The following is a 27,819-nucleotide window of genomic DNA, read 5'->3' as shown; positions in this document are numbered from 1 at the left end:
AGGCTATATTTTCAGCTTGAAGCTACTTCTAGCCATAAATTCAAGAACATTAAGTCACCAGCTTCCGTGACAGCCCTGAGCCACCACTGAACTTCTCCAGCCACTTCACGTGATGCTGCAGTCAGTACCTGGCAGCTTGGAGAACTATTGCAAAGCAAGATGAAGAGCCAGAGGTAAGATAGACGATGGTCTCTGAGGCTGACTTCTCCCAACATGTGGACACTTTTCCCATACTTTATTTTCTATTATGGATAGTGCAATGATAATTTTTCGATTATACTAATAGTGTGTCTATATACGGTAGAAAGGCTGTTATTTTTCTATAGGTTACTTTCTGAAGATATCTGTTATCTTCTGAGGGTTGAAAGCCAAAGCTTATTCTTGCAGATTTCATGCAGGCTTCATGCAGACTATGGGACTAATCCACCAGACTTGATTTCTCTTTCACTTAAGCTCTTTTTTGCCTGAGTAACTCCACTCCTCATTTCACTGAGTTTTACAGCAATGAACATGAGATTAGATTCAAGTCTGTAATGGGAGACATTTTGCGGCATCACTTAGTCACAGATAGCCCATGTCAATTTTGCCCACCTTTGTGTCAGTGACAAAATCTCTCCCTGGTTTCAGTATTATTGGGACTGGGCTCTCCTGCCCCTTTTCTTGCTGTTCATCCAGAATCTTGACACAAAGCATTCAGAAAATGAATGGAGTTCCTGCTTTCGTACCTCAGACAGGAGAATGGGAGTACATCCTACTTCAAAGAGGCTACCTCATGTCTAGTATTAAAACAAGAAATATCTGAGGAGCTCCAAACTTCTACTAGTTTGGCTTGAAGAATTATTCAAATTACTAAAAAGAGAAATTTTGAGAAGGTAAATCTTTTTGCAGAATCCCTGGTAGCTGCCTTTCATTGTAAATAAGATTTTCTTAGGAGGAAGAGATGTAAATTTATCAAAAGACCAGCTGTTTGCCCTGATGGGCCCCTCTTATAGAAGTAAAATAAACAAAAAAAAAAACCCTACGAAAGTGGAGAAATTTACCTTTCCATTTAATTCAGCATCAATGTATTCTGGAAATTTCAAGAGATCTTCCCACTAATTTAAATCTAGTTGCGATAAATCAGTGGCAGATATTTTGACTGAAAAACAGTTTATCTGTAGCTATCTATTTTCCATATAAAATCTTCTCTTGAGATGAATTTTCCATGCTTGAGCAATGCTGAAAAGTGAATCTCATTTTAAAGGCTTGGGTAAAATCCATTCAGTTTGAATAAACACATACTACACATGGAACTTTCTCTCTGTATCTATAGATAGGTATATAGAGAGATACTTTATTCTCCATATTTTATTACTCAAAATAGATAACTCAGAAGTGGTTGAACTTCAAACTTGACGTATCTGAAAACTGTTCTTCCAGAGATGGGTGGGGACAGTAAATCTTTTTATCCCAGATGACAAATACAGAATAGCAGTACTCCTCTTGCCTAAACCTCCACAAATAACACACAGTTTAATGTTATTTAAATTATAAGCATAGTTTCAGTTTTAGGAAGATTAATAGGTACATAAAAAAAGAAGGTGCAGCAACACTGTATCATTCGTATGTCCTATTTTGAAAAAAAAAGAGCATTTTTAATTGTTCATACAAGCCATTGAAGCAATCCTTACTATATTGTTTCTTTGTATTGCAGTTACCTGTCAAAAGAATCCTAGAGAATAATTTAGCATGGAAAATGGAAAGAGGGATGATTCTGAAACTCAGGAAAAGATAGAGACACGCATAAGGTAAATCTTAAGTTATGTTGGAATATTTGCTCAGATTTTAGAGGATGAAGATCTCATTTGGATTAATCCCATGTGTATTGCCCCAGCTTCATTCTTTCTGCTGAATGTATAGCCTTCTTGCTGCTGAATTTAAAAAAGGTATCCTGACATTCCATATCTCAATTATGCATACTACAGATGGAAGACTAAAGTGTTCAAATGATTTACCAAGAAGGACTCATTAAACCAAGATAAAATCCATATAGTCAGTAGCATGCTTTAAAGTATCCTTCATATGTATTACTCTGCTAAATACTCTGTCAAAGAGGAAATTGTGTTTTTCCAATATCTTTTTAGGATTCTAGGAATTTGAGTATGTAGTGGTACAGATAATAAACATATAATGTGAGCTAATAGTAGCAAAAAAACCCAAAGTACTCTAACAAATATGACTGGGCTCTGTTCACCTTATAAAGGTGTAAATCCAGAGTAACTGCATAGGTTTCATAAAATCAGTATAAATTTGTCAATGTAGATAAGTGTAATATATACTGGAAAATTAGTGACAACTTTAAAAATTACACAACCTTTGATAATTTGAGTTTGCTTTGATATAAGTAAGCTTTCTGTGCTATATCATTGCAGATTTTAAAATAGATTCTGCAGTGAAAAGTAAAGCAGAGGTATGCTCTGGATTCATTAGAGCATGGCCCAAAGAAACCAAAAGAATCCCCAAATCTTCTAAAGTAGAAACACAATGGAAAATGAATTCATTAAGCTGAATCTCGAATGCCTTGCAGTTTTATAGTACATATACACTATACCCATGTCTCACAAAAATCAAATGCTTGCTAAATTATGAACAGGTAAAACAACAGGTTTCTGAAGTTCGCTCTCTGATGAACTGTATTGAACAATTACTGGGTTTTTTTATGTTAAAGTGTTAAAATGTTTTATATAAAATTTTCTGAATTAACATCAAAGAGTTTATTGAGAAGGTACAATAAAATCTGTTCTGCAGATAATGTCAACTTTCAAAAAGTTTGTGTAGTATCAGTTTCTAATAGATGTACTGATTTTTCTACTATGTCAGTGAAAGCAGACATACAAAAGTATGGCTGAAAAGGTAGGATTGCCTTTTATGGTTGAAAAGACAGTTAAATTGTTCTTTCAACTATTTTTTCTGAGAAAATAAATGATGGCTTTTCTCAGTTTTGGCTAATAATTTGTGTGAATCTTATGTTCATGAAAGTGACAGATTTCTACGTCTCACAGGCAAAATTTAGCCAGGCAGTTACTATGCAAATTTCCCCAAATTTGCCTGTCATTGTGCTTTAATCTTTACTTTATCTGTTTTATCTGCCAAATTCTCTGTAGGAAAAGAAATCACACAAATTCTGCAAGGATGAGTGGAACCACAGCTCCACACAAATCTTCCAAGTTCAGCACATCATCTCTCCCATCTTGATCATCCATATGTTATACGATGAAAGAATCAGTCTTTCTCCCAGTCAATTTCTCAACCTCCTCCACTTGTCAAAAGAATATAAGAGTGCTATTATTATTTATAGCACAGTAGCACCTAGAGATCTCAAGTGAGATGGGAAGTCAGGGTGCAATTTATTTTGCTGAAAGTAGATTACTAGTACTGCCTTAGATGTTTTGTTGTTTGGAGGTGTTTTACCTGGACTCCCCCTCTATGTTCATGAAACACATGCTATCTTCACCCATATAGGCAGCTACATGCGGATGTCCCAAATAAGAAACATGTCTGGAGTGCTTTCCTTGCATAGACACTCCATACACACCCATGTTATTCTAAGTGTTTAAACCATGGCCAAAACCAGTCATGATTCATCTCTTGCTCACTAGCTAACATCTACAATAAGCTTTTTCTCTTTACCTAACCATTATTTTTTATCAGGTAAGGACCATTAGCCACCAGCTGGGCATCTCTTGAATGAGGTGCCTGTCAAGGTGATAGCAATCTATAAAGTATGCTCATTCAGGCACACCTGGCTTGGTGCCTGGATCAGCAACAGTGTGAGCATCAAGAAAAAGGAAGAGAGAAAGCAAGCAGAATTTTGTGAGCACTCTAGATCAGGTGAAAACAGAGAAAGCAAGAAAGATTATACAGGGTTTGATGGGAGACAGTACTCAAGGGCAAGGGGAAGTTTCCATTTAGAGATGGACATAGTTGGGCTAGCATGAGGGATGTGAGGTTCAACTAAAAAATCTGGGGCTAGTGAGCAGAAACAGAGCAAGAAGCACCGTGAACATCCTGGCATTGTTTCCAAGACCCTCTAGAATTTTGCCAGGGCTCTGGGAAAACTCTCAGTGTATTTCGCTTGCTTTTCAGTAGATCTGAAGCCCAGAACCAGACCATATACCATTTCTCTCCAGGATAATCAAAGCCATAGACAACACAAGTATCAATATCCACAGATAATTCTGTGAGTTCTATCTCTTCCATTAAAAAGTTTCTGATACAAATTGATGGCTACTTTTAGCAACCAGCTGCTATCTAAAGATATAGGTGCTGAGCTTCTTGGTCTGTTTACAATGCCAGCATATTGCAGTTCAGTATAGCAGAGATGAGATGGCTCCTGTAAGGATGCCCTGGCATGCCCATGCATACACCTTCCTCCTTCAGTTGAGCGACAGGGACAGGTCTCAAATATGTTGTCATGACCTGGTCTTTGCCAGCACCAGTCACAGTGGATTGACTGTGGTTACAGTGAAAGTGGGCTTTTTTAAAACTCTTCCCTATTTTTCCTTCCTCCTTAGGAGACTGTGCATTTATCCTGAAACCCTAATTTCTCAGCCTCTTCTGGCACACTGAAGTGTGAAGCAGCACTAAAACTATTCACAGTTGCCTACCTGATCCACAGAAGTGCCTTCGGTAGCTTGAAAACATGGCTGTGTTTCTTGTGCTTGATCTTTAGGTACTATCTGTTGTTCCTGCAGGCCAAGAGGCTGAGGAAGGGCAGCCGCCCTAAAGGAGAATGAGGAAAAACTGGACTAGGAGTGAAGAGCAACTGTTCTGGAGCTTGAGGAAGATCTTGGAGTGGGGCATGTTAACCCATGGTTATACCATGAGATAGAGTGGTGGATTTCCAGCATTGCAGACACCAAAGGCAGGACAGGTGCTACAGTGCTATTGGGGTTCATTAGGTGCAAGATGTTGTCACATACTACTGCCTTAATCAAGGGAGCTCTGACTCAGTAGATGAAAAGGAAAGCACAAGCAGGTAAGTCTGATGAAAATAGAAAAGGATTTAATATGGGCTGAAAAGGTGAGGAAGAATGTAAAAGAGGGTTAAAATGAAGAAAAAGAGAAAAAAACAACCTAGAATTTAGGACTGCCTATTTATTTCTTTGCTTATTTGTTATGCTGTCTTTTGAGATGGTTCGTCTCCTGGAGAAAGAGCCAGATGATAGGCCAAGTACAATTTCAGCTACTTCAATGCAGTCTGGGCAGGTGCTTGTTCAGGGATAGTGCACGGAAGGGCTTTCCTTTCTCAACTTATCTCCCTACGCTTGACAAGCATGCCTGATAATAGCCATGGCATTAGTGGCATCATCAGGAGCCGCAGTGGCAGCAAGAATTCCTTCAAAGGTGACGTTTGTAGTTTCAGTTTGTGCCAGTGTCATGCTGGTGTCAGTAATAGGAATCTCACCAGCAGGATTTGTGCAATGAAACTCTGAAAAGCCTTGTCCCTGACTGCTGGCAGATGAGGCTGCTTGCCCCACACCAGAAGACATGGTAGACCAGCACTCCTCTTCAAATAATTGCTAGAAATCATGAGCTCTCAGGAAATGAGTCTCTTGCAGTCTCTCTCGAGTTCCTGCTAGCAGGACCACTGTACTGGAGAGTTAATGTAGCAGACATTGATGGATGGTCTAGCCAGGCACAGATGTCTAGAGATTATATGTCAAGCTTTAAGCTGAATCACTTCCCTGGAAGATTTTCCCCTGCTGAGCTGATAACTTGGCCTGGGTTATGTAGAGCACTAAGGCTGCTCTGCACCTGTGCTCCTGTCTAGTACCCAGGGCTCCATCTATGACATATGGAGCTAAAGGGAGAAGTACTTGGTTGGGACAGCCATGGGCACCTGTAGACCTCTGGACTGTTCAGGAAATGCAATTCAAGGAATTGCCTAGCTTGAGAACAGAACACAGTTAACTGCGTACAGGTATGCTGAATTCCCATATGTCAGAATAGCCAGCTTTGATGATTGAGATGCTGACAATTGAAGGGATTCGTGACAGATTTGAGGATACCTGACCTCTCCACACTTCATCCTAAGAAAGATGTGTGACAAGCCCAATATTCTGAAGTGCACAAGGCACTCCTCAGTTTCCTATGTACCTCCATTTGAACCTGGAAGAGGCTCGCCATCCAGCACAGGACTACTTTGTGGCAACTACTATTATTGGCACAGTGCTGCCTGCATCAAAACATAACCTGGTCTAGGATTTAGCCTATATCATCAATTGGGCAAAATCCAATTCGGGGCCTGAAGAAGGGGAACAACAAGGAAACAGAAGTTGGGGAAGCAGAGAGATGTTGTTGTTTTCTGGTGTGAGGCAAGATTTCACTGTACTGTCCACGAAAATGTCTGTATTACTACAGAAATCCATCAATATTGGCCCTGATCTTTTTCCAGTAAGTCACTTGAATGATGGTGTACTTCTCCTTAACATTATACACAGTCTCATTCTAGTAAAAGGTATGGGACATTTTTGATATGCTTAGGAATGTTGGAGATGAAGGCTTTGGCAGAGTTGCTGACTCTCCATCTCTTGTCCTAGCATTTCTCTTTAGACTGTGAAGAGTTGAGAAAGCATAGGTAGGTAGCTCTGCTCTTACTTCTGATACAGTCCTAGCTACCCCATGTAGGTCGCCTTCTGTCCTGTGCCCTTGGCATTTCTTGGCCCCTTCTACACGTAAGCTCTCTATTCATGGCTATATCTATATTAGCAAGTACTGTGACCCAATAGGAACAGATCTGTAAAGCAAATTAGCTACTGCTGGGTACCAGATGTCAACTACATGTATTTCCATGCAAGCAGTTGGGTGTATGTGCATGTACCTTGTGAAGCTGAATCACTATGGAGAACTGAGTTGTCCAGATTGTCCCCCACTGCATACATGGGACAGATGAATTGTGACTCTGTAGAAGCACTTCTTTAGGAGAGACCTTTAGGCTAAATATAGATGTATACCCTTAGTCAGATGAATTGCACCCTCAGAGTTAGAACCACAGTACAAACTTACAACACAGTCTGAGCTTCAGCCTTGTGAACTCTGTATTACCTCCTAGGAGAAGTTCAATAAAATTCTTATGTTCATTTCCTCTCCAAAATATCAATATGGAAAAAAAAAGAATTCATCTTTGGTTTCAAAATTGTCTTAAAGCTTTCCCCACACACAGCCACAGAAAGGAGTATTTTTACTGAAAGATGGAATCAAGCTCCTACATCTCCAAATAGGCATTTTCTGCTTCAGGGGATTCTTAAGAGCAAAAGATTTTTGCATATTCCTTTGTAGTCATGCAGCCTGAGAGACATTCATGCAGTTCACACCCAATGAACAAGTGACCAAAAATTGGATTTTTGGCTCAGTGAAACCATACTGTTATTTTTTTAATGCATAACACATCTTTGTGGGCCCGCAAAGATGATAAGACCCACTCTTTAGTTTGTTTTCAGAATTAGTTTGAATTTTAAAGGGTAGATAATTGCCCTGACAGGAAACAAGATCCATGTATTATCAACACAGTATTCCTTTCCACCCCAATAAGATTTTAAAAAGTAGACATCTCGGACCAATTAGAAAAGTTCGTTTTGCAGTACAGTGGAAGTGTCCAAAAATTTTTACCATTAGTACAGTGTTATTATAAGTGAAAAAGAAATCCCTGGAATTCTCAGGTTTTATTCTGAATAAACAGATACACTAACAGTAATATGACCTTTGTTCACCCAGTTTTTGTGTTCTCCTCCTGAAGTTTTACAGCTATCAGTTTCAGTATTTTTTAAATGCGATACAATATTTTGAAAGCTTCCTCCTCAAATGTTTCTTTCCTCTAAGGCAGTAATTTTGCAGAGCATGTATAAACAAAATGCCACCCTGACTTTTCTTAGCTGACTCTGACTTACTGAATTTGGCTTATTGATTATTTGATTACTTGGTGTAAACACATCTTTAATTTTGTGCACGCTACTATTTTCTTAAAACAATACAACTATCATAATCAAATACAGGTGCAGCTGAAAGACAAAAAGGCATTTTTCCAGTCTTACACTTCAGATTTTAGCATCTTACTCAAACTCTGCAAATCACTAGGAGAACAGTGTATGAGATTGGTCTGTATCAGTAAACGAGACAAAACAGAATAAAACATGAGGACAGAACTCCCTATTTAGATATTACTTTTCCCATTGCACTATAGCTATATTTCCTTTTCACTTACAGATTTTCTTTTTCATTTGCTTGAAGTACACTGAGAAATTAAACCTGTAGAAGAAAAGATTTTATGGTTATGATTTTATAATGTAATAAGTAGGGAGAACATTTGTTTTTATTCTACCATATCACAAGATGGCAAACTATCATTCCAAAAGCAGATGTATTTGAAGTTCCGTTTTACCTTGGAATGACCCCACATCTGAGACTTAAAATAACACAGAGTATTATTTCTCCTAGAGAATAAAAATAGAGTGACTTTGCTTTGTCCTACACATCAGCCTTGTGGACTATACATCATAGATATTGTATATACATTCATCCATCATTTCTGTTTCCTACATGCAGGAGCAAATCATCCTTTTTTTAGTCCATCTATTGCACTTCAGCTGCCAAAAAAGCAAAAGTATATATGAAGGCTGTTTTAAATTACTTAATAAAACTTTGCTTACATAAATCTTCTTCTAGGTAAAGTGCAATGTGTAAATGAAGATACTTTAGTGCACAGGTAAGTGTATACCTTTTTCCCTTACTTGATTTTACCAAACCTGGTTGAAACAATGTTTGTCTGAGAGTTATGCCACGAATAGCATAAGAGGAAGCCTCGCTCGTTACGGATTTACGTTTTACATCTCCTAGTCACTTCCTCTGTACCTGTAGTACCCCCAGCATCATCCTATTGACCTCACGTTTTCTTCATCACAGTATTTCCCTGCTGTTTCTCATGTTCCTGGCTGCTTGGCTGACTGATGGTCAATATATGCTGGTTGTGGTTTGGAGTTAATGAAGAGCTGACTGATCAGCTGGTATGAACATGGTGACTGGCCATCTGACTCCTGCCTCTTAAAATGGATAGGGCTCCGAGTTATAGCTCTCCCTCAGTGCACGCTGGAGTAAGGTCCATCTTCTCCAGCCAGCCACTGATTTTCACAAAACCTGTAAGAGCTTCATGTTATAAGGCCTAAAGTTTGATTACAGCATGTCAGTGCATCCAGAAGTTTTTGAGGGGACAGCCAAACAGACATGATCACTGCACAATCATTTTTTGCTTGGAAAAACAAGCCAAAAAATAGTTAACATCTTTATTTTAAAAGCCTTCAGATATAAGTCAATATTCTACATTTTTATTAATAAGACTAATTAAGAAAAAGTAAAAACAAGATGTTATTTAAAGCATTTTAATTTGAGATCATTAAATTCTATTTTAATAATAATCTCTGTTATTACTGAGACAGGTTATAAAGAAATGCTGCATAAAAATGTGTAAGATGAAAGGTGCTTAAATGGAAATGATTTTGCAATTTAACAAATTAAACTTGAAAAGAGAAGGCTCAAATTAAAAATATAGCTACTTCATTGATAATGTCAGTATATTTTTCTGAAGTTTTGTTCTTCAAGTAGGAAATAGAAGCCATTTCCATCTTGGCTTTATTCCAAATTTCATAGTTGAGAGCAATCAAGTTAGCTTTCACAGCTTAGTTAGAAAGGCTCAAAGTAATTAACAGAAATATAATTTAAGAAAATTGTACCTTCTTGAATATCACATTTGCACTGAGACAGCATAATTGCTTCATTCCAGGCTGTTGGAAAATCCACGTGCTTCCCAGAACCTAACGTGCTAAGACCTAATTTTCTCTGGAAGGAAAAGGGTAAAAGGGTAAAGAGGAGTTTAAAATTTTTTTGGTTCATTTAGCTGATGGTACATCTTTCCCACAAGCAAAAGCCACTTTATTTGAAGGAAAAGTGCATATTTTAGAGACAGCATTAGATGAGCTTGCTGATGCAAAACTCAGCAGTAGGAGTTAATGAGGCATCAGTGTTAAATCTCTGGAGTCAACATTTAAGTAAGAACAGGCATTCATACCTATAATTATAGCCTTATTACCCATTTTAAATATCTACAACAAAAACACTTATTTACCACCTCTGGTAATGAATCTGTGACTCCAACCAATGTAGTGCTAGAACGCTATGACAGCCTATGTAGCAATGAAATTGCTGGGAAATCTGAAAATGCATTACTCTGCATTATTTGGGGACTTTGTCGTTGACATTTTTCTATACGAAAACATTTTTTCTCAATAGACACCCATTTATGGAGTGCTTTGTTACCATGTGGACTGTTTTATAGTCAAAACGTTGGGTCATTTTTGGTCATTAAATGAAGAAAATATGTAATAAGTAGATCTGTTAACATTTTGCATACATATATATGTAGTAATTCCTGTGAAAAATAGGAGCATCTGAATATTCTTTCCTTTCTATTATTATCCATATTTGAGGACCTGGTAGGGACTGACACTATCAGCCAGCTTTATGCGCTAGTAATTCCCCCATTAAGGAATAAAATGAGCCTTTCCCTTTTCAACCTTGGCACAGTTAATGAGATGGCAGCAGTTTTGGACACAGAACTGTAGGCTTAGAAAAACCACACAGTTGTCTATGGCAGCAGCCTAACAACCCGGGGTAAAACTGCGCTAGCAAGGGGCAGACATGATCTTACTAATTTGTGTACACCAGCCCCTCCAGAAGCTTGTCCTGCTGACGGTCCCAAGGCAGAGATCTGACTGTGTGGGGTTAGGGCTACGGCTGGAGGAGGGCAGAAGTTTCACAGCAGCAGCACATCCTACTCCTAAGCCTCCCTACAGTAACGTAAAGAGTAGCTGTCTAGGGCTTACTCATTTTATTCCCATCCTTAAGGCAGCAAAATTCAATTTTGTCTCCACTGCTGAGGAGCTGTAAGCCACTTCCAACTGGAGATGGCAGAATTAACTTTGTCAGTAAATGTACGGTGCTGAGGCTGTTATTTTCATCTCTCCATTCCTGTTCATGAAAGGAGGCTGCTTTTTTAGTACCAAATATTTTATAAGCATTATTCCAGTACTGAAATGAATCCAGAGTTAATTTGGCTAAAAATGGCTTGCTAAGTTCAAGCACAAAAGCAGCCAAAACTCACTAAGTTGCCCGTGCTAGGGTGCCAATTATAAGAGGGGTTTGGGGGCTCTTTTAGCCAATGCCGCTTTCCTGCCAAGTTGAAGAACCACAGCATAAAAGATAACTCTCAAAATGAAAGGCCATGACTTGTAAATAGGACCTAAGTGTGTTTCATAATGTCTGTATTTTCCATTTGGAACATAGGAGAAATTATATTAGCACCACAACCTTCTCTTTTGGGCTTAATAAATGCCAAGTATATTGCTTTTTTTAATATCTTTTCATTTTGAATGACCACTCTGTTTCTACACATTATGTATTTTTGGCTTGGGAAGCCCACAAGGAATCATCTAGGGTCTCAAAATGCAGTGTTTACTGTTTTCTCCTTTCAAAACAGTTGCAAAGATTTTAATGGAGAAAATAAAATGAAACATAAAATTCATCAAAGCAGCATTGCAGCTCAACTGCCTCTCATAATATTGCTAAAAATGCTCTTGCAAAAACTTAGATTTATAGAACTATAAGCTAGTAAAAATCTGTGTATTTTTTCTGTTATATTCTAAAGGATTATTGAAGCATTAGGATTGGGACCTCAGATACAAAATTAGCCATTTGACTGTATGTAAGCCATTTGCTGATTTGACCTACCATTATTATGCTGCAATAAGATATATACTATTAAATTACAGTTATACTTTCTAGTAGGCCCTCATATACCCTAGAGTATTAAGAATAAGATTGAAAAAGCTTGTGTTTTTTGTAAAACCTCACTCAAGCAGTGGTTTCATGGCAGTTTAAGCCAGTCACATTGCCACAGTATCATCTTCTGAACAGGCCATGTATTTACAACCCCACCACTGCACTGAACACCTGCGACTATGTGGTAAACCAGCTCAGGAAGCTCATGTGAAACTAACTCTATCAGAGGGGAAAAAAAAGTAATTACTTCTCACACAGATCAGCTCCCTTCACCAGCTGAACCCCTATCTCACAAATGGTGGGGGAAGGCAAGAGTATCTAATACGTATCCGGGGCAGAGGGAAAGGTGGGACTCTGTGTGTCCAGGCTTACGTTGGCTACCACAATCGCAAAACAGCACCCTTCGTGCCCTTGGAGAGAAATGTAGCCTTTGAGACCTGGGGTAAAACCCTGGCCCTGCTGGCATCAGTCTGGGACCTCTGAGTTCTTTTTGGTGGTTGCAAGAAGTGTCCTGCCTTGACTGAGCTTGGCCGAAGAAATTTTGCATTATGTGACAGTTTAGAGACAAAGCAGTAGATTGCATTTTAAATCATCCTCTGCTTGCTACTGATGTTAGATTATTGTAGATTTCTGGGTAAATAATGTAATGAGAGACGCATAAACTCTAAAGATGCCTGATAGGCACAGTCTGAATTTGTTCAAATTTGAGGTCAAACTACACATATATTCCTACCATAATAGGGTTGTGCCCATGCAGTGCATCGTACTGCTGCACTAAGGTGCCGCACTGGCTGAGAATGAGCTGCCTGTGAAACTGGAGACTGTTTTCAGCTTAACTAGCTCAGTGGTTACTCTCCTTTCTGGCCTCCAGCTAGTGTCTCTGCAGGGCTCTGCACAACGCAGCACACTCAGCACCAGCTCAGGCATCTCTTAATATTGTTGTGCTTTGCACAGTGGAGACATATCCCAGAAGCCTGTCGATTGATTTGACTGGGCTTTAGATGACCCTGTAAATACTACGCCAAACTTCAAAAGCAGACAATTCTAATTATGCCTGGCAGAAAGATTTCCTCTGATATCCAGGCACAACAATAGCATGCCTCACAATAAAAACTGTGAAAGAATTTATTAAGGAATAATGCCATGCCTACCTCCCTGTAAGCAAGAGCACAGCCTCATTTGATTTGGTTTCATTTATGTCACTACTTCTACTGTCTTAGTATTTTAATTATTAAAACTTAAAACTTTTTTTCTACTTGTATAAAAAGAGTTGATGGATGTAGAAAACCACATGGGAAAATAAATAAATAATGTATATGGTATGTAGATAGTACAGAAGTTGAGCTCTTCCTTCAATACATACCTTGCATCTGCCAAAGCATTTTTCTACCTAGTTCTAGGAAGCGCTCTTTATCCGCTGGACTTTCTGCCTGGTGGAACTTCGGAATGAATTCATTTGTTATTTCCAAGGTATACCTTGGAAAATATAGCAAATACAGCAAAAATATAACTACAAAATTGCAGATTTAACTTTTATTTCTTTTTGAATTAATTGCACAGCGCTTTGCCTCATTGTTAAAAAAGCATTCATATTTTCTTATTTAAAAATCAGGTACGTCTTTCATAATGAAATTGTACTAAACAACATAAGTCTTCACAACATGCTTTTTTTGAAAACCACTGCAAGGGAGAGCTGAAAAATGAACAAAGAATTAGCGTGTTGCTGAGGTATTGCAGATATACACTCATTTCTATGGTACAGGAAATCCTGATCCTCAAGTTTTACTATTACTTCCGTAAATCAGGATTTCCTCTTTTCTTCATGCTATGGTAGTATCCATGATATGGATATTAATTGGGAGATTAATAACATATACAAACTTGTAAACTGGCCCTTCCCACCATAAGATCATGTTATAGTGAGGTGTACTTTGCAGGGCAGTTAAAACTGCAGCAGTATTCAAATAATACTAAAAACATGGTTCAAAGCACTGACTTCCCAAGCTTGCAGCCAGTCAGAAGCAGTATCTCCGACAGACCCGTGGGTAGCCTTTTCGCTTTATGGTGTCAAATCTGTAACCTAACAACTTAGCTGAAAGTCTAACAATACAATTTACTGTACTGAATGCCAGGAGACAGCAGAAGCCAGGCCATCTCCTGCAAAGCAGAGCTTTGTCTCCACACAGCTCCAAGTGCAGATTCACCGTACACCTAAGCCAGTCTGACAGCCTGTGCCGTGAAAAACGAGTCCACCCACAGCTCCAGCCATGTGCTCTGCCTCCTGCCCTCATGCCTTATGAGTAACCTGGATATAAACTAGTAGAAGATTCTTTCCATTTTTTGTAAGTTTAGTCACGTGCTGATTTAGCTCCCCACTGTGCCTCGCTGTGGGGCTAGATGGATGCCAATGGTGTCACAAGGGAAGTGGCAGGAGCACAAGGCTGGAGGTGGAAGGGGGAGAACGAGGGAGCACAAAACTCTTTCCAGTGGGAGCTGGTCCTTAGCTGTGTTGCAGAGCACACCCTCCACCCCTGCAGTGTAGGCTTCGTCAGCCTGTTTTCTTCGCCTTTAAAAGCTCCAAGCATCTCAGGTGCCCTCTGCTAGCTGCCACATCCATGGGTTTCCTCCTTTGACATCAAAGTATAGTCAGTACAAAGTTTTGTATCTCATTAAATATTGCACTGCAGGGACAACAAAGCAAATTGTAATTTCACCCCCAGGTTAAAGAAAAAAAGTAGAGCTTGTAGTGCTTTGCTTCATGTTTAATTCAATTAAAGTCTACATTTTAAATATAAATGAAATGGCCAGAAAGTTTCCAGTCTGCTGCACCAATGTCCCATGGAATTTAGGCCCCGCTTGTAGACAGGGTTTTGATAATAACTGGAAGGTACATTTTGAAACAGCGCATTGAAATCAGCAATTAAGCAAAGTGGTGAATTGAAACTACTATCAGTAGTGAAGACAGTGAAGACAGGCGGGAAATAATCAGAAGGTGAGATACATACAAGGCAAAATTGAACCTGAAATCTGCTGGAAAAAAGGCATGTGGTATGTAACTTGAGATACAACAACTTACACAAAAGCCTAGCTTATTCCCTGGCCATCCTTAGGGCTGGAGAAACAAAAAGCTGGCACAAGGCTAGCCTTGGTCCTCTTACTTTACCACTGTCTTACATCGAGAGCAGCTTAGCTGCTCAGAGGAGATACCTCCTGGATCCAAGAGGATCCTTATCAGTGGTTATTCACCACTGTGTCAGATCCAGTTTATAATGTGAGGTGTGTCTACATCGCAGATGGAGATGTGGCTTGAAAACACATGCAGCAAACCTGAGCTAGCTTTAACTTCATTAGCCTGGGTGCCAGTGAGGGGTCAGCAGCATGGGCCAATCCTGGGAAATTCGGAAGACGGATGGTCCCATGGGTAAACCTGTGCCAACGCACCTCCACCACTCTTGCTGCTGAGCCTCGCTCAGCTATGCCCGCACAGACTGCCTCCGTGCCTCTTGCTGCAGTGTAGGCACACGCTGTGAAACAATCTATGAGTGCATTAACAGGCTAGCAGCAAAATAAGATATACTGGATAAATCAAAAGAACTCGCTGAGTCTTTCCCATGGCCGAGCCATATTTACTGTCCTGTGATGGCTTTGGGTAGATAAAGTCTAAGATGCTTTTTCCGTCTCTGATTTTGAAGGTTCAGTGATACATAATACATGTCAGAAACAGAAAATATTGAATGATTAGATATGGCATTTCAGCTTTCCCCAGGCTGTGTAAAAATTAAATCAAAGAATGCTGTACTTTTTCCACAGTCAGAGGAAGGTCCCAAAGCAAAATCATCCTCTCTAATCTACTTTTCTACTTCTAGTATGTATTTTACAAATAACTTTTGCCTTATCAATTATTTTACAGATACTAACTGCAGCCTGTGATGCATTATTGAAAAGCAAGAAGACTGCTCATTTGTAGCCTTATGTGTAGAAACTGAAATGCTTAATTGGATGCTTCTCACAGGCTGCCACGACTCATTTTAATGAATATTTAATGACAATATAATGTAGCTATTCTTAGCCAATAGCTGACTGCTGCAAAAAAGGAAGGCTTCACAAATACAAGCATTGGAGTCTAACAGTGCACTGCAACCAAAAAAAAGTACAAAATCAGAAACTCTAGCAAGCATCTACAAATCAAGAAAAGTCATCTCAAAAATATTATTAAATACATTTTCATCACTGTGAGGACCAGCCACAAGAATATTAATGCTACTAAAGCATTCCATAAATAGCTCAATTTTAGATTAAAATTATGATGAATCACATCGTATTTATGACCCTGTGCTTTGATGATTTAATGGTTTATCAGATATATTCCATTGCAACATTTGATTATCTATGTGATTATTAAAAGTGATGCAGGTATCAAAATTAGAGTCTTATTTTTACATCCTTTTCATTTGATTTTCTTCTCCCTATCCTTTTGTATTTGCCCTTCCTTAAAGACCGCTGCTCTTTTCCACACAGGCCTGGAAGAACTGACCATTGAAAAGCTCCAAGCTGTTTGCAGAAATACATGTGACCTCACAAGTCCAAACACCATGAGTAACATCTGGATAGATATGCTGCAGGTCACCCATGAGGAGGTCAGGTGCAGGGGATATGAGTGGATTTGAGGGCAGTCTGCTCACAGCCATCCTTCAACCTCTCAGGTGTGAAATGTCTTTGCTTCATTTTTGTATCTCCATTTTTCCACATGCCTCCCCCCCACTTTTTTTTCCAAGGCCAGTCTTGACTCATTCATCTGCGGAGATCCGCAGCAGTCAGCTTCCCGTCTCATCCTGTCTCCCTTTGAAAGGGATAGCTAATAAATCTGATGCAAATAGAACATAGGCTCATAAATAGTGTGAAAATGACCCGGGGCTAACATGGTTGTCAAGCAACCAATTCCCTGCTAATCACTTCAGCTAGTGATGGAAATAGTTTAGTGTTGGCCTGGCGAGTCCTTTCTGAGCACAGGAATTGCTATCCTGCTTTACTATCCCGTGTGACCCGTGTCATGTGTCTGTCAGCAAACTACACGAGATATTTCAAAAGTGTAAAAATTCTGACAATTAGGAAATGACTCACGCCCTGGCAGCTTTTTTGTAACTCAATTTTTAGTGGTTGACATAACGTGTCTTGTACATATTTATTCTAATGCAAAGATGAATGTTCTCTCAAGACTAACATCTTTTTGACAGTGCTATTATTTATCAGTGAGTTTCACAGAATTAACTGTGTTCTGTACGTTTTAAACCCTCTTATTTCAAATCTAGTTCCTTAAGATCTGTTTGTATCTCTCTTTATCCTCTCTTACGAAAAACGCCAATTGAAAGTGCACAGTATACCATCTCAGTTATTACTTTATGTTCTTCCTTTCCATTTTTTTCTTATCTAAGCTAACTAGTTTTTTTCTATTTCCTGACACAGGGAAACCACCTGAAGTCCCTCTTGTATTATCACTTTGAGAAAGGACTATCAGAATTGAGTACAGTATCCCAGCTGAGGAAGTCTGTATCTATGCTATGTATATGTACATGTAGGGGATACTTTCACTGAGTCATTCATAAATACCTCTGCACCTTTTCCTCATCGATTAAATTAATTTAAAACCTAATACTGTGCAACAGTAGTAGAACTATTTCATATTTTGAGTCTATAAGGATATTTCTTCCAAACAATAAAAGCATTTGAAAATATATCTCAAACTGTTTTAGAATTTTATCATTAGCATTTTAACATATTTTCCTGTTATTTCAGATTGCTCCTTGCAGCATGTGTTCGTTTGCCATCATCTCTTATCTACTCATGTAACCCCACTGAGTCTCTGAAATGCTTCACATTTTTCTTTGATTTTGCCTATGTGATAGAACTCTGTATTATCTGCAAAAATCTATCACCTCACCATTGGTGTACTTTTACCAAACGACTGGTTAATTCATCAGGCAACACCACTTCCAGTGTGCCCCAATAGGACTTCTGCAGTGCTGAAAACTATGCATGAACCATCATTGCTTTGTTTCCAGCCTCTTAGCAAGTTTCCTATCCAGGACAGTCATTTACCTCTGACCCTATGAGCCTCTGGTTTCCAAAACAGGATCTTACGGGAGACTTTTATCAAAGTTCTTTTGAGTCAGTAATTATAGTTGGTAGTTCTCCTTTCTCTAGTGTCTTGTGATGGCTCAAAAACAATTATCCGAGACTAAAAAGGTAAGGTTTTTCACAACAGAAATAGGGATGGTTAGTCTTTGTATGTCAGTGCTATTTTTGTTTCAAGCTATGTATATGGCAGTTCAAAGCAAGCTCATTAAAGTAAAATTTCAGATTTCATCTCTAATGCTTTTTAAAATAAATAATATTTATTATTATTTTATATCATTTTGTTATTTTATATAATAAAATTATGTAAGTATAAATAATGTTGTTTTATAGTTTTTATATTATTTTATTAAATATTTATTATTATTAACTTGAAAATCTGCACCTATTTTCTTGAGATTATTCTGTCTTTCTAGCAATTCTTTCATATTTTTCCTGAATTTTTGGATCATTGCCATGCAAGATTAAAGCACAACAAAAATTTTCCACCAGATCTCTCTCACTCTTTCAGAAATTGTTATAAAAGAGTTTCCCTTTCTTTTCTACTACATATTCCACTTTCAGTAGCAGCTGCAGAGAGCCAGAGCTCTAGTTCTGTGATTCGACTGCGGGTCCTTCTTTTCAAGAAATGGAGCCATGATGGCACGACTCCACACAAAATACCTCATGCTCAGATACAGCCGGAGAGGGAAATTGATGTCACCCCAGGTATGTCACTTTTCTGAAGCCTTGCCGCACTACTCCATTTCTGAGTTAACTGCCAGAACCTGTTGTCCTACTGGCAGTAAATGGAGTATAGAGGAACCCTGCTGTCTGGTCAATATGCTCCCAGGCAGCCACGCTGCCAATTTGCTCATTTCTGATATAGTACTGCTATGGAGAGCCTTCCTACCACTATAAATTTGATTTGAGGAAAAAAATGAAAGCATATCACATTAATATCAATTCTATTTTAAAACAATTGTTTTGATTTGGTTTTTTTCTGTGTTGATAGAAGAAAAATTACTTAGACCAGTGGACTGGCAGATTTTGAGGAGTTTCCATACAGAATTCATAGCTCTCTCTAGTTAGTTGACTTGCAGTGTATGTCAGATGCCTGATTTGGGATTGTATCCTCTATAATTTGATTTCCTTTTTGGCTGTTTACACATATAATCTATGATCTTAGATTTCTGAAGAATTAACTTTGCTGGAACAAGGTAAGTTCGGAGCAAAAGTGTTCAAAGCAAAATAAAAGAACTGCTGGTCCTGGGATGCCAGAATTGAGCAAAAGAAAGAGGATCTATCTAAGTAAGTAAAAGACTCTTACAGTCAAAAGATCTTGTAGTTTCATTCTAAGCGACCTCAAGCCATTTAGATGTTAGCGTGAGATTTATATTTTATTTTAACATGAGATTTATAGTGGTTTATTGGCCGTAGGATTTAGACAGCTGAAGGTCCTTTACGGGGCAGTCATACATTCGTACCAAAGCAATGAGAATGAATACCAGACATGGTATATTCAATAAAATAATAAAACCTACTAACTTTACAAATTGATAAGAAAAATCAGGCCTAATAGTACATGCAATCAGTTCTAGGTTTTATAATCGCTTGTCCAAATTCTCAAAAAAATGGCAGAGGGGAAAATGATTAGTTGGAACAGACATCCGAAGATCTCTCCATTTTTGTACCTCACAGGTAACCTAATTTTGCTTTTAGCATGGACACACTCTTTTTTTCAAGTCCTAAGGAACCACAGACTGCACTGGTTAAGTAGATAATGCATTAGTTATCTCAGAGGCTCTATGCAGGAAATTAATGACCTATAGGAACTGAAATTTTAACCACATGCTGTTCTACATGCATAATAAAATGATTTTACAGGGGTTTATTTAAAATTCACTTACTTAGGCTTTCCATTCTTGATCTTGTGCAAAGAACTTTGGAAATACTCTCAAAAATCTCTTCTGAATTTCTTCATATTGCTTCTTAGATCGTATTACAAATCTATATACCACTGGAAATTTAAGAACTGGCATATTCTAGTGCTACAGCTGATCTAAAAAAACAAACAGAAATACAGACTATAATACAGTCTTATGATTTGTTTTTCTTAATGTACTCTGACAGCAAGAGAAATTTCCATTCACAATTGACATCTAAAAATGCAAATATGCTGTAATGTTGCCATACTTTTTAGAAAGTTACACTTTTGAAAAGACATGATTATAATAATATGTGTGTGACTTTGAAAAAGTCACTTCACCTCTCTATTGTGTATAGGTTATTTTTCTTCTCTATTGAATATAGTTTACTTTTATTAATAATATAAAATACGTCTTTTTTAATGGCATGGGGATGGACATCTGAGGAAGCAAATATAAGGTGTATTAGTTTGGTTTTGTAAATCATTGTGTGCGCCCTGGATGAAATATGCTGTATGCTATGGGTACAAAGTACGCTTCTATAGATCTAAAATATGTTGTAATCAAAACTTATTGTGATTGGAATAGAATCACAACTATTTACTTACAGAATATTTGAGCAAAACAGGAACTCTATGTCAGTATAACTTTAAAGGTCATGTTTACAAAGGTCTTTATTCTGACTTCTACACTTTCTCTCAGAGTCCTTTCATGCCCCAAAGTATGCAAATATCTGATAAATTACAGTCACATAAATATATCTGATCCATTGCAGTTGCAAATTATCATGCACAGTTGCAAATTATCAGACAACTGTTGGTGCAATCTTAGACACCACACTTCCATTCATATAGCTGTAATAAAGATATCAGTCATCGAACAGAGCTAGTGTTTCAGCTTCTAGACTGACTACATTATGATTGCTTCCTAAATCAATGGTTCTGTACTAAATCAATAGAAGACAGAAAAATGACTATGAAGCTAGGCTCTAAACCTGCCCATGATTTGGGTCAGATTCAATAAAAATGAATACAATTTCTGTAAAACGCAGAAACTTGGGAGCAGGAGTTTTACTGACTCATTCGCCTACTAAAAAGAGCATCTACTGAGCACAGAGATAAAGGTAATTTCTACAAGAGACACCTCCACAGATTTAATTCTGGCTTTCTTGGGACTATACTGTTTAAATAAAATGAAGTAAAAATGATCTAAAATGCTTTTTTCTTTGACCTTATTTTATCTTACTCATTTTGAAGATGTGCATACACAAGTGTGGCCAGACAACCTCAGGAAGAGGTTCAAGAGAACCATCCCTACAAAGTGACTAACAGGCTTGGAAACAGACGTATTTTCTAGGTGTGACCACATGCAGCTGGTAGCCAGTTATTGCTCAGCACCAGCTGTAACTTGGAGAAGAAGGAGCAAGAAAATGACTCACAAGATAGGACTATTAGTAGGGAATCAAAATAATAGTAAGCAACAAAATCCTGAAACTAATTAGAGTTGAATAAAATGAACTTTGGGAAGAAAATAGGACAAAATGCATCCTTCTTTTGAATTGACTCTCTACTCAGTTTGTGTTATATATTGACAAAAATATTGGCTATGCTGTTCAGGTTCAACAGAAACAGAAGTCCCTATGGATAATTAAATCTGCAAGCACAGATCCAAAGGAAAAAGACCCTAGAAACAGAATAACAAATTCTTTTGGATTTGCCAAGAGACTTCTGTTCAAGCATCTTCACAATTTCCATCATTATTTATATGAGTAGTGACTGATTTCTAATTTACTTGGCTAGGTGTTGAGTTTGTGTTTAAGGCTTGCCTATTGCTAAATATCAGTCGCTCTTGTATACAATTGCCAAGGCAAACAGGAGAAAAAGAACAAATTTGAACTAACTAGCGAGGAGAAAGCTGCTAGACAACTTCAGGCTTAGCATTCATTCTTTTCATGGATTTTTATGACTTGCTAGTGTTTAGTCAGTGTTTATTACTATTAGCGAGTTTTGGGAATTATATACGAATTGCATGTTCTGAAGACTAGAAAATGTTTACAGCATAACCACAAAAATCTAGGGACTGCTTTTACTTCCCTGTTATGCTATTAGCCAAAAAAAAAGGCATCATAAATAAAACTTAACTATCTTCAAACAAGCCTCATTAATTCACTTCTGCAGAAGGATTTTGCTGTGACTGTACTAAAATTACTAACTCTTCATATGTCCATCTGTCTTTTTGGCAAGAGAAGTCTTCAAGATTTGATGCCAACCCCTACACCTCATGACTGAGTATCTGTTTATGGTGGAAGCCTGGTGAAATTGGCTGAGTCTTTCTGCATACATCTGTTAACACTGTAATGGGGAGGGGGGTGGATTTTGACAACATGCAGTTTACAATATGGTGTTTAAAACTAATACACAGAATTAAAAGTAAGTTTGATAGATGAAACAGAAAAGCTCATATATCAAATCAGAAACTTACTACAATACATTTTTATGCTTGGCCATAATCAATCTTACACAAATTTTTAAAATCACACTGAGTTTGAAGAAATGAGGGCTCTACCAGCAAAGCTGGAAGCAGTGCGAAGGGAGAGCTATTTCAAAATACATAACTCACACCTGGTCAGCAACTAAAATAGCAGGTGCAGTTACATAATGTCTTAGATGCCATATATGCATCTTACATAGATCTCTTTGCCTCGTTGAAAATACGTCATCAGAGATACTGTAAGATTAGGTTAAAGACTGCCTTTGGCTCTTGCCAATCAAAGAAAAATGTCAACACTCACATTTAAAAATCGCATAATTATTTACTATAATGCCAAGGTGGATTTAATTGAGAACGTAAGTCAATTGACTATCCTGACATGCTTATGTTTAAGACACTTACACTTAAGATACAGTCTTAAGCACCAGTATCAAGAAAGTCAGTGATACTCTCTCAGGCTGGGGCCCTTGTGTTTCATATCAGTAAAAACCACAAACTTCTGCAGGCTTTGATATGCCTTCTGCATAACAATATACTGCATTAAACAGAACTGAAAGAATGATTCAAACATTTCTTTATTGTTTTATAGAATTATAATGATTACTGTATCATACTTTAAGAGAGATCCTTCCAGACTAACAGAGGTTTGGGGCTTTAGAAATTAAATTGCAACAAAAGCATTAGGCTTCCTTAGGGCAAATTGGGAAACTCCTAGACTTTCTGCATATAAAGCTAATCTTCTGCAGCTTAGTTGAGTTAGTGTCTGATAAGTCTCTTTAGTACTTCCTACCAAAAAGACAAGGACCTACTGCATTATCTGTAGACACAGTATTTGCGGAACTGCATGCACTGGGGAGAGGGCAACAGCCCAGCCTCAGTTGTACATATAAATGTTATTGGCAAGACTACCGTCTGGAAAGCAGATGGAGATCTTGTCCAGGAGAGTCATCTGTGAGTTCCTAGACATGCAGGTGTTGTGATGGGTGTTTGCATTTAGAAGCCTCTTGTGATTTGCCACCATGCCTTGTGGAATGATCGAATGATAGCTTTTGCAATTTTTAATAATGTAAGTGCCATCTGAAGAACATTGGATAAATGACCTGTTCATAGCACTGCAACAGCTGGTTATCTTGTGGCTTCTGTAGGCTGGGTTGATACCTGATAAACCCTGGCTAGCTCCCAGGCATGAGCACACCAGGGAGATTATGGCAGTGCCAGACTTGCCACCCCAGACTGGTGGACAGCTGATAGGCATCCATAGGGTAACGCCTATGTATTTCTGCAGTGAGAAGATGCCCTTAAATGGAAAATTCTCCACTGAGGCTTCTCTGAAGAATGGCAGTGCAAACACATAATATGCTCTGGATACTCCATAAGGAGTCAGCTATGATAGTTCTGCGCTTGCTATGACTCACACATGTCAGGGGCTTGCAGGTGACACCCAGTCTCTAGGTGTCACCTGTGCAATGTGGAGAACTGAACAGGAAACAGAGTCTTTCCGATTGAAATACAGATGGTGTTAAGAGGAACACTGTGGCAGAAAGGGAAAGATGCAGAGCAACTGCTCTTGGCTCAGGAACAAGTGTGCAACGTGCCAGGCAGTGGCAATGAGAGGCATGGGGCAGGCCTCTCACCTCCTTCCTGCCCTTTAAAAAGCCATTCCTGAATAGTAGTACCCTTGAACTACCCTGTAAGGTTATCCTTTCCCAGAACAGACAAGCATTTGGGACTGAGGCTTTTTTAAAAGTTAAGTCTTTATAAAAATTTAACAATAACTGACATTTAACACAGAATTCTTGGTATTTTAACCTTCTTTTTGACAATGGCTAAGTATTTTTAGTTTGGAGAAATGTTGCAATTATTGTACTACAAGTGCAGTCTCTACAGTCTGGTTTTGATTGTGTTTTTTCTTGTCAGAACTATACTTTCTTAACTTCATAAAATATTCTTAAAGCACTTGGCTGACATTGCATAACAACACCAGGAACTCTGAGAAGTTGTCAGTTCACATCTAGTGAGGCAACTTATTATGGCTAATTATAAAGGTAAACAACGTCAAGGCAACTCATTATAGTGTGAAGATACTGTGAATGTACTAACATCACCCTTTTAAAAAGAAAAAAGAAACAGAAATAGATAGTAGCATAAATAACCACTATACAGGCTTTTAGCTCTTCAAAGTTTTTAAATTACTTATGCTTACAGAAGCTTTAACTAGCATATACAAGCAAATAAATATTCGCAGAGTCATCCTTATTTTGGCTTGAGGCTTCACATGAATTGCACCATCCAAAAGCCTGTTCGTTCACTAGCTCCAGGGTAGCCAACTGTGGGAGAAAAGATTTGGTCTTTTACTTTCAGAGATTCTGAAGAGATTCTGAAGGTAAGATGACTTACTCCTAAGTTATCGGAGTGTGCTAGGAGAAGCAAATGGATAATATACATTGCTGCATTGTGTGCCCTTGACAAATGCATCTGTGGTTTGAGGACAAGTGTTTTTATTAACATGAGGAGGATTTGTATGCAATTAGTGGTCATCAATCAGAGTTGCAGTAAGTGTTGTTTGGGTTTGTTTTCTGGGTTTTTGTCTGGCATGACAGGATTTCTTTGGAAAAGGGTGAACCAAATCTCTGTTTAACTTGATCCCAGTTCCTCTGGGATGGATGATTAAAATGGTAATTTACAGAGACAGCCTAAGCCAGTGCCTACTACACTTGTTAGAATTTCTAAAAATTATTACGTTTCCTAAAAAAAAGATGTTGCTTCCAAACATTTTGGATTTCACTATGATGGCTAGGGTTAGATGGCAGTTGTATAGGGAAGAACAGTTATGACTTCATTACATTCAGTGGGAATAAATAAAGAAACTCTCAACCAATAATGACTTTATTTGTTCCTTAAAAAAAAAAGAAAAAATCCTGATTGCTGAGGAAATAGTTAGTGGAATCAACTGAAAGGAAAAATTTAGGCAGAAAAACATGAGTGAAACTGAGAGTCATCAAAGGAAAGAGAATTAAATGACTCTATTCCTCCAAAAATCTAAAAGAGGAAAATAGTAAAAGACCAAAGGAATTCCAAAAGAGTGTAAAAGCAGAACTCAGGGGGGAGTTAAGTATGCAACTTGGGAAATGTGGAAATAAACAGCTATCATCAGAAGGTGCAAGTTAGAAAATGGCTAAAAAGGTACCAGCTGAATAAGGGAGGCAACTAGCATCACAACAGAAACCGTAAGTGCCAGGGAAGATGAAAATGACTCAGTAGTATATTTTCCAGTTTAAGATTCCTTGGTCAGACACATTTATCCGATAACATTTTATTACCTTCTTTATTTGATACGACAAAGCAAACCTAAATATTATAAATAATTGGAATGGAGCAAATATAGAGAGAGTGCTGGCTGATCAACTGCATAGCCACTGTGCTGTGTGCATGAAAGCGCACATATACTAGTTCACAGGAACTATTGGTGACAAATTAAATATAAAGATACTGTAATGCAGAAATCTCTGAGATCTAAAATACCACCTAACTTCACCAGCAGCAACTAGAAGTAAAAGAGGAGGAATAACATTACCACAGGAAAGGGCAGTTAACCTGGATTTTCTGATTTTTTCATTGTCTCAATGAGGAGTCAAAGTTACCAGTGCAAAAACAAATGAAATTAGAGATTTTTTCTCTTGCAAAATACCATAACATACTGTACCATAACACACTGTTAAATGTACTTTTGTTTCACCCCAGACTATACCATAAAGATCTATCTCAATCTATCTGTCCAAAATCAATGTTGTTCTTTTCTCATTGAAAAATTTATATGCCCTAAGTTTATAGTATTTATCTACATTTTTATATATAGGTAAATTTACATGATGTAATAAAGTGATTCTGATATATCTTTCTGTTAACTAAGGACTTCACTGTTATGATGAGGTAAATGGAAAGTAAGTTCTGTATCTCTGTACTTATACAACGACTCTCTAAAGCCTTTATGGCTTCTCCCTGAATACATGGAAAAGTATGAACCTGCACTATTTCAGAAACTTTATCTAGGAATCTTTTAAAAATTCTTGCTAAGCAAATTTATTTTTACAAATACAAGATTTGAAAAAACTAATAAAACAGATCAGCATACTCCCTGTAAAATCTTTCTCTTGTCTTCTCCTTTTCATGCCTATGTTATACAAAGATAATGTAATATTGAATGGTCTCATTTATAATGAATAATGCACAAAGCCTAAGCACAACTAGGCACGGAAAAAGAGTCATTTCAGCTTTTAACTCAGATTTTTCTTTGCTCTATTAGTTTGTCACACTCAACAGTAGATAATTTTTCCTGGTTCAAGAAAAACAGTGGCGTATTCATGGTAATCTCCAGTGATGCTAATAGGATTTATGCTTAGTAAATTTCTGTGCAGAATCTGCCTTTTGTTATATAAAAATCTTTTCTTGAAATAAATAAAGGTAATGACATTTGTCAAAAATTAAGAAAACCATAGCAAGTTGAAGCAAGAGATAGCTATTAGAGAATTTATTTCTCAGCCAGTTTAGGATTCTTCCATACTGTGCATATTCCAGTGTTGTACATTCCTTTTAAACTTTCCTTGGAATACTACTGTGCACTTTACTAAGATTCCTAGTGATCAGATGTTTCAATTTTTCAAGAAAAAAAATACTATGCGAAAAGTCAAAGAAAGAAAACCTACCAAAATACCTTCTGTATCTTTTTGTTTTAGAAGGAGAGAAAAGAATTACAAGATTGTCACACTGCAAAATGGAAAGGACCTCAGCTCTCCAGAAAGTGTGGTTCTCCCGAAATGCCTCCAAGTTCCCTAAATCCCTTCAGTCCCTTCAGTTTTCTAAAAATAATCCAGCTACATCTTTGATTGCCAACTGACTCCTTGGAAAGCAGCTCCAGCAAAAACCTACATCCAACTATCTAGAAGCACCCAAAGAATCACAGTAGTGAGTATGGTATTGCTATAGTGCTACAATGGGCTATATTAAAGAAATTTAAATAATTGCTGATACATAGCAAGTAATGCTAATGTACAGTCAAAGCAAAGTAGGTCTAAATCATCCACAGGTCATACCATGCAGCACCAGTGAAATAAAATCTGTTTACTATTACAACCAGGTATTCCCTTATCTACAATGTTTAACAGAGTTTTCAAAAAGCCAGGCCGATAGTTAAACCCAGCTGTGCACCAACTACCTTGAATGCAAGGAAATAAAGTTGTTAAAACTGTATGTTCTACATTAGAAGCAAAATGAGGGGAAAAAAAGATTCTGATCCTATAATCACTTATATATGTATATCCATAGCCTTGCTAATAATAGTAATCCTATGGCAAATTGGTATTTGCAAACAGATGCATTAAAGCGAACTTCATTACAGAAAGAATAAAGGTAATTTCACATACCA

General features: G+C 37.8%; 1 long non-coding RNA gene across 5 annotated transcripts; it reads left to right on the top strand.

The window, feature by feature from the left end:
• The first annotated feature begins 1,697 nt into the window (after positions 1–1,697).
• On the top strand, positions 1,698–27,819 carry LOC135324246 (uncharacterized). Of its 5 annotated transcripts, none has more exons than XR_010385613.1 (5): positions 1,698–1,787; positions 4,734–5,017; positions 8,704–8,743; positions 16,387–18,708; positions 27,131–27,819. It is a non-coding gene; the product is annotated as an uncharacterized LOC135324246 (long non-coding RNA). The 5 variants fall into 5 exon arrangements; XR_010385615.1 differs by having other exon boundaries at positions 4,734–8,743; positions 16,387–16,571; positions 18,565–18,708; XR_010385614.1 differs by adding an exon at positions 9,815–9,892 and having other exon boundaries at positions 4,734–8,743.

The sequence above is a fragment of the Dromaius novaehollandiae genome, chromosome W, assembly GCF_036370855.1.
Source record: "Dromaius novaehollandiae isolate bDroNov1 chromosome W, bDroNov1.hap1, whole genome shotgun sequence".
Classification (NCBI taxonomy): Eukaryota; Metazoa; Chordata; class Aves; order Casuariiformes; family Dromaiidae; genus Dromaius; species Dromaius novaehollandiae.
This window is presented reverse-complemented; position numbering and strand designations above follow the sequence as displayed.